This window comes from Canis lupus, chromosome 38 (genome assembly GCF_011100685.1).
Source record: "Canis lupus familiaris isolate Mischka breed German Shepherd chromosome 38, alternate assembly UU_Cfam_GSD_1.0, whole genome shotgun sequence".
NCBI lineage: Eukaryota > Metazoa > Chordata > Mammalia > Carnivora > Canidae > Canis > Canis lupus.
In genome coordinates, this window is record NC_049259.1 from 23,005,808 (window position 1) to 23,012,336 (window position 6,529).

Here is a 6,529-nt window from a genome sequence, read left to right on the forward strand (position 1 = left end):
AAGTGTAGAACCTGCTTAGGATTCTCTTTCTCCCTCTGCCCCTCCCTGCCCTGCTTGCACTTGCTCTAAAAAAGAAAGAAAGAAAGAAAGAAAGAAAGAAAGAAAGAAAGAAAGAAAGAAAGAAAGAAAGAAAGAAAGAAAAGAAAAGAAAAATGTACCTCTACTGGTTAATATATGCATGTATTTTGTCCTGATTTGGCATTTGCCTTTAATTTGAGTTATGGCATTTGGGGACTGAGAAGTGCTTTCAATTTTCCTGCAGTAAAAATTGTCCATCTTGTCCTTTATGGATTTGGCATTATAGTTTCAGAATCCTGCAAACTCAAGCTCATATGTTTTTGTCTAGCTCTGTTATGATTTCATTTTTTATTTTCATTTTATGTTCATTTTTCATTGTTATTATTTCCATTTTTTTAAACTTTTGACTCTTTAATCCATTAGGAATTTATGGATATAAAAATTTATATTTAATTATATATTTTTAATATAATTTATATAAATATAAAATATAATTTTATATTTTATTTAATTTTATATTTATTGATATAACAAATGGAGCTTTAGGGGCTCCTGAGTAGCTCAGTGGTTGAGCGTCTGCCTTTGGCCCAGGGCATGACCCCGGGGTCCTGGGATCAAGTTCTACATTGGGTTCCCCACAGGGAACCTGCTTCTCCCTCTGCCTGTGTCTCTGCCTCTCTCCATGTGTGCCTCATGAATAAATAAATTTTAAAAATCTTTTTTTTTAATGGAACTTTAGCTTAAGCACTCTCCTAAAGGCTTGCTGATGATCTCAGTACCCCTTATTAGATAATCACCTGTCTCTGCTGACCGTAAACGCCATCTCTACATGATGCTGCATTACGCTAACTGCTCAAGGGTCCATTGGTCTGTGCTTCACTAGCAGGGCCCTCCCAATATCCCTTCTCCCCCACATTAGTAATAGGACTTCCTAATTTAGCTGGGCACATGGTTCCCCCAAGTCAAAACTAGGGTCACCAGCCTCCTTTGCTGGTAGGTACAGTCACGTGTCTACGCAAGCTCTACGGGAATGTTGTATATCGCTTTCCGGCCTTGTCCCGAATGAGAAAAGCCAGGCTCTTCTTTACGTCTTTCCCTCCTTTCTGACAAATGTAATGTGATGATGAGAACTCTGGCCATGAGTAGAAGTTACTTGTTGAACATGATTGCAAAATGGAAGTCCGGGTGCCGGAGGAGTCCTTGACGACTTTCTATCAGCTGTGCGTCGTTTACCTTGCTTATTTTTCTTTTATTTATTGCTTATTCTAGTAAATAATAGAAAAAAACAAGCTTCTGTACCATTTAAACTATTAGGCTGGTCGTTGCAGGTGAACCGAACTCTAACGGATGGGGCTGCTCACTAAGTTCCATTAGTATCTGCATATTTGCGTAACGGCCTGATGCCATTTGATTTTAACATCGTAACAAATTTTAAGTACGTGACAATGCAGATATCTGCCCTTCTTCTTTTTTTCAGTATTTTCTTGGTTGTTCTCGTTTGTTATTCTGCGCAGCAGACTTTATATAATTTGTCGATTTGCAAACAAAAAATTCCTTTGGGATTTTGATTCAAATTGCATTAAATTTATGAGCTAATAAAAGAGCACTGACATTTTTACGATATTTTACCATCCTGGAATATGCCGTGTCTCTCTCAAGTCTTTTTTTATATTCCTCAATATAGGCTTATAATCTTTCCTTATATCAGTTCTATATACTTTTTATATTTATCGTCGAGCATCTTTTTATTGTTTATTTTGTTAACAGAACTTATCTCCATAAATTCTTACACTAGAACATAGTTGATTTTTGCAAATTTATATTGTGTGCGAGAGCAGACAGGAGAGGGTTTAAGGAAATAATGGTTACTTCTGCAGAAGCCTCCTCGCCCCATGGCATAACTCATCTTTGGAGTTCAGGGATCTGTGTCTTCAGCAAATGCCTCAATGGGCATTTTTGCTTGAGGAAGTCACCGCCTCATATTTGGTTTGGCAAGACTCAAAGCGGCCTGCGTGACATTATCATAAAGTGAGAAGAATTTTAAGTGTCTGCAAGCAGCCTGGGAGATGGGATGAGGGGCCAAGAGCAGGAATGTGAGAGGGGAGCGAGGGTTGTCTGGAGAAGGAGGAGGAGGAGGGCTGGAGAGAAAGCGGCTGAGATGCTAGTGTAGACTGGCACCAGGAATTACAGCCAGTGGGAAAGTCCCCATGTTGAGAAATTAAAAAATGAATTTTTAAGACAATGATGCCTTATATTCAACGTTGTCATCTCCACTATTTTGCAATGAAGAAGCATCTTTTATTTTCTCAATTGCTTTGGTTAAAAGTCTGCTACATACAGCAGCTTTGGATTAACCGTGTTTTGGTGAATGAAGGAATAGGGGCAGTGTCCAGTGTGGACCTAAGGGATGACGGAAGAGTAAAATCGTTATGGGAGGCAAATTCAGCACAAAGACTAAGAATCCAGTGAAATGTAGGAGTCACAGCAAGCGAGAACTGGGAGAAGCATAAAGTCCTCTGAGAATCTCATTTAATTGGATGCTGGGTTTTCCACATGGGATGTAGGATCAAGCTGTTTTGTTTGAATTAATGAGAACGGTAATTCCAGAAGCCTTAATGGCTCCAACATACTCTGGCGGCAGAAATCTAGGCTACAGCTGTACTTCATGACCTTATTTTGTTATTGATTTTCTTCATTTTTTTTGGTTGATATTAAAAGATCAAATACACAAATGAACAACGGTCGCATCACACATGACGGAGCAGTCCGACCCACAAACTTTGCAGCAACCAATCAGGGAAGTCAAACCAGAACCTCTGGAGCAGTCAGCTCAGGACAGTGAGGACTTGCCCAGGGGCAGCCAGCTGGCCCCGTTTCTGCCGCTGGTTCCAACTCAGGCCCATGCAGAGAAAACCATACATGCTCCCCAGACCAAGCCCATAGGCTGCACCTAGTTAGCCTGCCCCAGACTCCTCATGCTAACAGCCTCCTATCCGAGCATGCTCATACCCTTCCCCCTGTTTCTGCTTTAAGGCCTCCCTGTCTCTGACCTGTCTTTGAGGTTCCAGCAGAGCAAGTGGAAGTGGCTAACTCCTCTGGGAGAGCAAAGCTCTGAGCAACGAGGCTCTGTTTCCATTTGGGCGGTCTCCCTTATTTCCACGACATTCTTGGATTTTTACAGATAGGCAATTGTGTGAACGGCAATTAAGACCCCCTCTCTTCTGGTAGCTAGACGTTTATGTCTTTTCCTGTCTTATTGCATGGGGTTGAAACCGCCGCCACCGCAGCGTCATCCGATGGGGTCAGTAGCAACCGCGGTTTCTGACTCTTTACTGTATTGGGAATGTCTCTAAAGTCTTGCCTTTATTTTTTTTTTTTAACTTTTAAAAAAGGTTTATTTGTTTATTTGAAGGGGAGGGGCAGAGGGAAAGGGAGAGAGAATCTCGAGCAGACTCCCTGCTGAGCACGGAGCCTGACAGGGGGCTCGATCTCATGATCCTGAGATCATGACCCGAGCAGAAATCGCGAGTTGGACGCTCAACTGAAGGAGCCACTCGGGTGCCCTTAAACTTTGGCCTTAAATACAACATTGCCTGTTGGCTTAAAATGGATATTCCTTTTCCTATTAAATAAGTATATTTTCATCTCTAGTTTACATAGGTTTTTCTCTTTTAATACCAGAAAGCAATGTTTATAGTGTCTATTGAGTTAATCTTGTAATTTTTCTTTTAATGGGTAATAACATATTAATAGATATTCTAATTTTGGTCCCTACTGTATTCTTACAAAAATAAACCTACACGATCACAGTGTGTTATTCTCCTAACACACTGCTGCATTTAATTGGCTAATATTTTATTCAGAATTTTTGTATCTATATTCATAAGTCAGGTTGGTCTGTAATTTTCTCTCTTTGGTGCTATTTTAGTCAGATTTTTGACTTGAAATCTATCTCATCCACTATTAATATTGTAGAGTCTACTTACATTTTTCTTTCACTAGCATTAACAACTGGCTGTTGGTTTGAACTATGTATTTTTTTTTTTTTTTTGGTCTTGTTAAGGGACTATATGTAGACCTACCATATTTGGAAGATGCAGTTCTTTGGCAATGAGTTACAATTTATTCTAAGCCTCTTAGTCTTTTCAGACCTACACCCGTTTGAGTGAATTTTGGTAATTATATTTCTCTATAAATGTACCATTTTGTTAAGATTTTCGAATAAGCTAGCATAAAGGTTTATATAGAATTTTAATACTCCCTTTAGGTGTGGTTATAACCTTTAGTTTTAATCTGTGGCTGATACCATCCTTAACTTGGTACATTTCAGTTTTCTTTCTTTCTTTTTTTTCCCCTTCTTCTAAGGTACAGACTTTTGTTGGTTTGTTTTGGATATTTATTTGATGTACATCTAGAGGACTTCCCCAAGACAAAGGATTTGAGTTTAAGCAGGTTTTTGTTTTTTTCAGCAAGCTGGTTGCCCAACGTGGGGCTTGAACTCACAACCCTGAGAACAAGCGTCACGAGTTCTACTGACTGAGCCAGCCAGGCGCCCCCGAGTTCAAGCAGCTTATTTGGTTGGTGCAGGGAAACACGGGAAGGGAGCAGGGAGGTGACCTGGGGAAGGAAAGAGGAGTCGTTCAGCTAGCCACCGCCGTGGGGACCCGACTGAGATCCGGGGGGCCTCTGGGGCCCCCCTGGGGTTGGGGAGTGGAGCTATTTACACACAAGTCTGGCAGTTACTGGGTGAGGCTACTGCGTGTGGGGTGGGGAGTGGGGGGGTGTCACGGTGCCCTTCCCTGGCACCTGCGGCCTGTCTTGGCCTTGTGCCGAAAGGCCTCCCACGGTCTCAGAAAAAGCTGTCGTGTGGTGCAAACCGATGCAGATGCTGACGCTGGGATTTCTCCAGAAGACTCCAAAGGGATCCTGCCCTGGGTGTTCGGGAAGCAGCCGCTACACACCCCCTGGGCCTTATTTATCAATTCTGCTCTTTTGCAGGTTTCCAATTAATTCCATCTTTCAGCTTTATTAATTTATTTCTTCTGGTTGTTTTTTTTTTAAGCTTTATTGTTCCTCTTTTTAACCTCTTGAATTACATGCTTGCTTCCTACCTTTTTACTCTATTTGATAATAAAATCATTGCAGGTCAGTTATGAGAAATAATTGGGAAATTACTTGTAAAAGTACTTAGCACAGTGCCTGGCACATAGTAAGTGCTCAACAAATGTTAATTACTAGTTTTATTGAGCCCTTTGAACTTGCTTCTAATTACAGATTTGGCGATCTCCCCTTGATGTTGACACATGGTATTTTCAAGATCATTATTTTCCAAGGGTTCTGAAAATTGCAGTTTTGGTTTCCTCTTTGATCCATGGCTTATTCTGAAGAGCGTTTTCGTACCAAGTGGTTGGACATTTTTTTTGTTTACATGTTTTTCCGATTTCTAGTTTTGCTGTATTGTGGTATGCGATGTAGCCACATGTAATTTCTGGGTTTGGAATTTTTGGTGGCTCGATGTATAATCAATTTTTATTTTAATTTTTTTTAAACAGTTTTAGTTATTTATTCATGAGAGACACAGAGAGAGAGGCAGAGACACAGGCAGAGGGAGAAGCAGGCTCCCTGCGGGGAGCCCGAAGCGGGACTCGATCCTGGGAACCTGGGATCACACACAGGGCTGAAGGCAGACGCTCAACTGCTGAGCCACCCAGTGTCCCTATAATCAATTTTTAAAATAATCTCACGGATATTGAAAAACAACATATTCTTTTTTATTCATTTCCTCCTTGCAGACTATCCCAGCAATGATTCCAGTCAGAGGCTCTGCACCTTTATGTTTGCTTATTCGATCCGTAGGTACTGACCACGTGGCCACAGCGATTGTTCTGTCCACTTTCTTAACCTAAAGTAAGTATATTAAAACTTGGAAGAGTTTATTTGAGCAAAAAATGTTACTTGGCCAAACTGTTTTGGCCACTTCGCCATGTTTTTTAGAAACTAAAGTTTCACAACAAACATATCTTCACTGCGGACCTTGGTTCTCATCAATTCTTCTTTGTTTTAAGTCTGGAACTTTAAGTCACTTAATATGTCTTATTCCACCTTTTCATTGTCGAGCACTGAGTCATTTAGTTTTGGATGGGTCTCTTGTGGACACAGGGTGGGATCCATTACGAGAATCTTTGTCACTTAACAGGGCAATATAACAGTTAGATGTATTATTACAACTATTATGTTTTACTTTCTGATGAATTTGTCTGGGTCCTTGGTGTGGCATAATAAGGAAAAAAAAATCTGATCTTTGTCCCTGATTCCTGGCATAGAGAGCTCTTAAAATCTCTGGACTCTCTGGAGCGATGGGGTGATGGGAGAGTCTTTTTGTTATTTCTAAGGAGCTCCTTTCAACCTTGAGATGACCCTAGAAAGCTGTGGGATAGGGGCTGGTCACCAGGCGCCTGGAACCTTCAGCCTCTCCTGTCCCCCCAATGTACGAGGACGGGCGGAGGCTGGA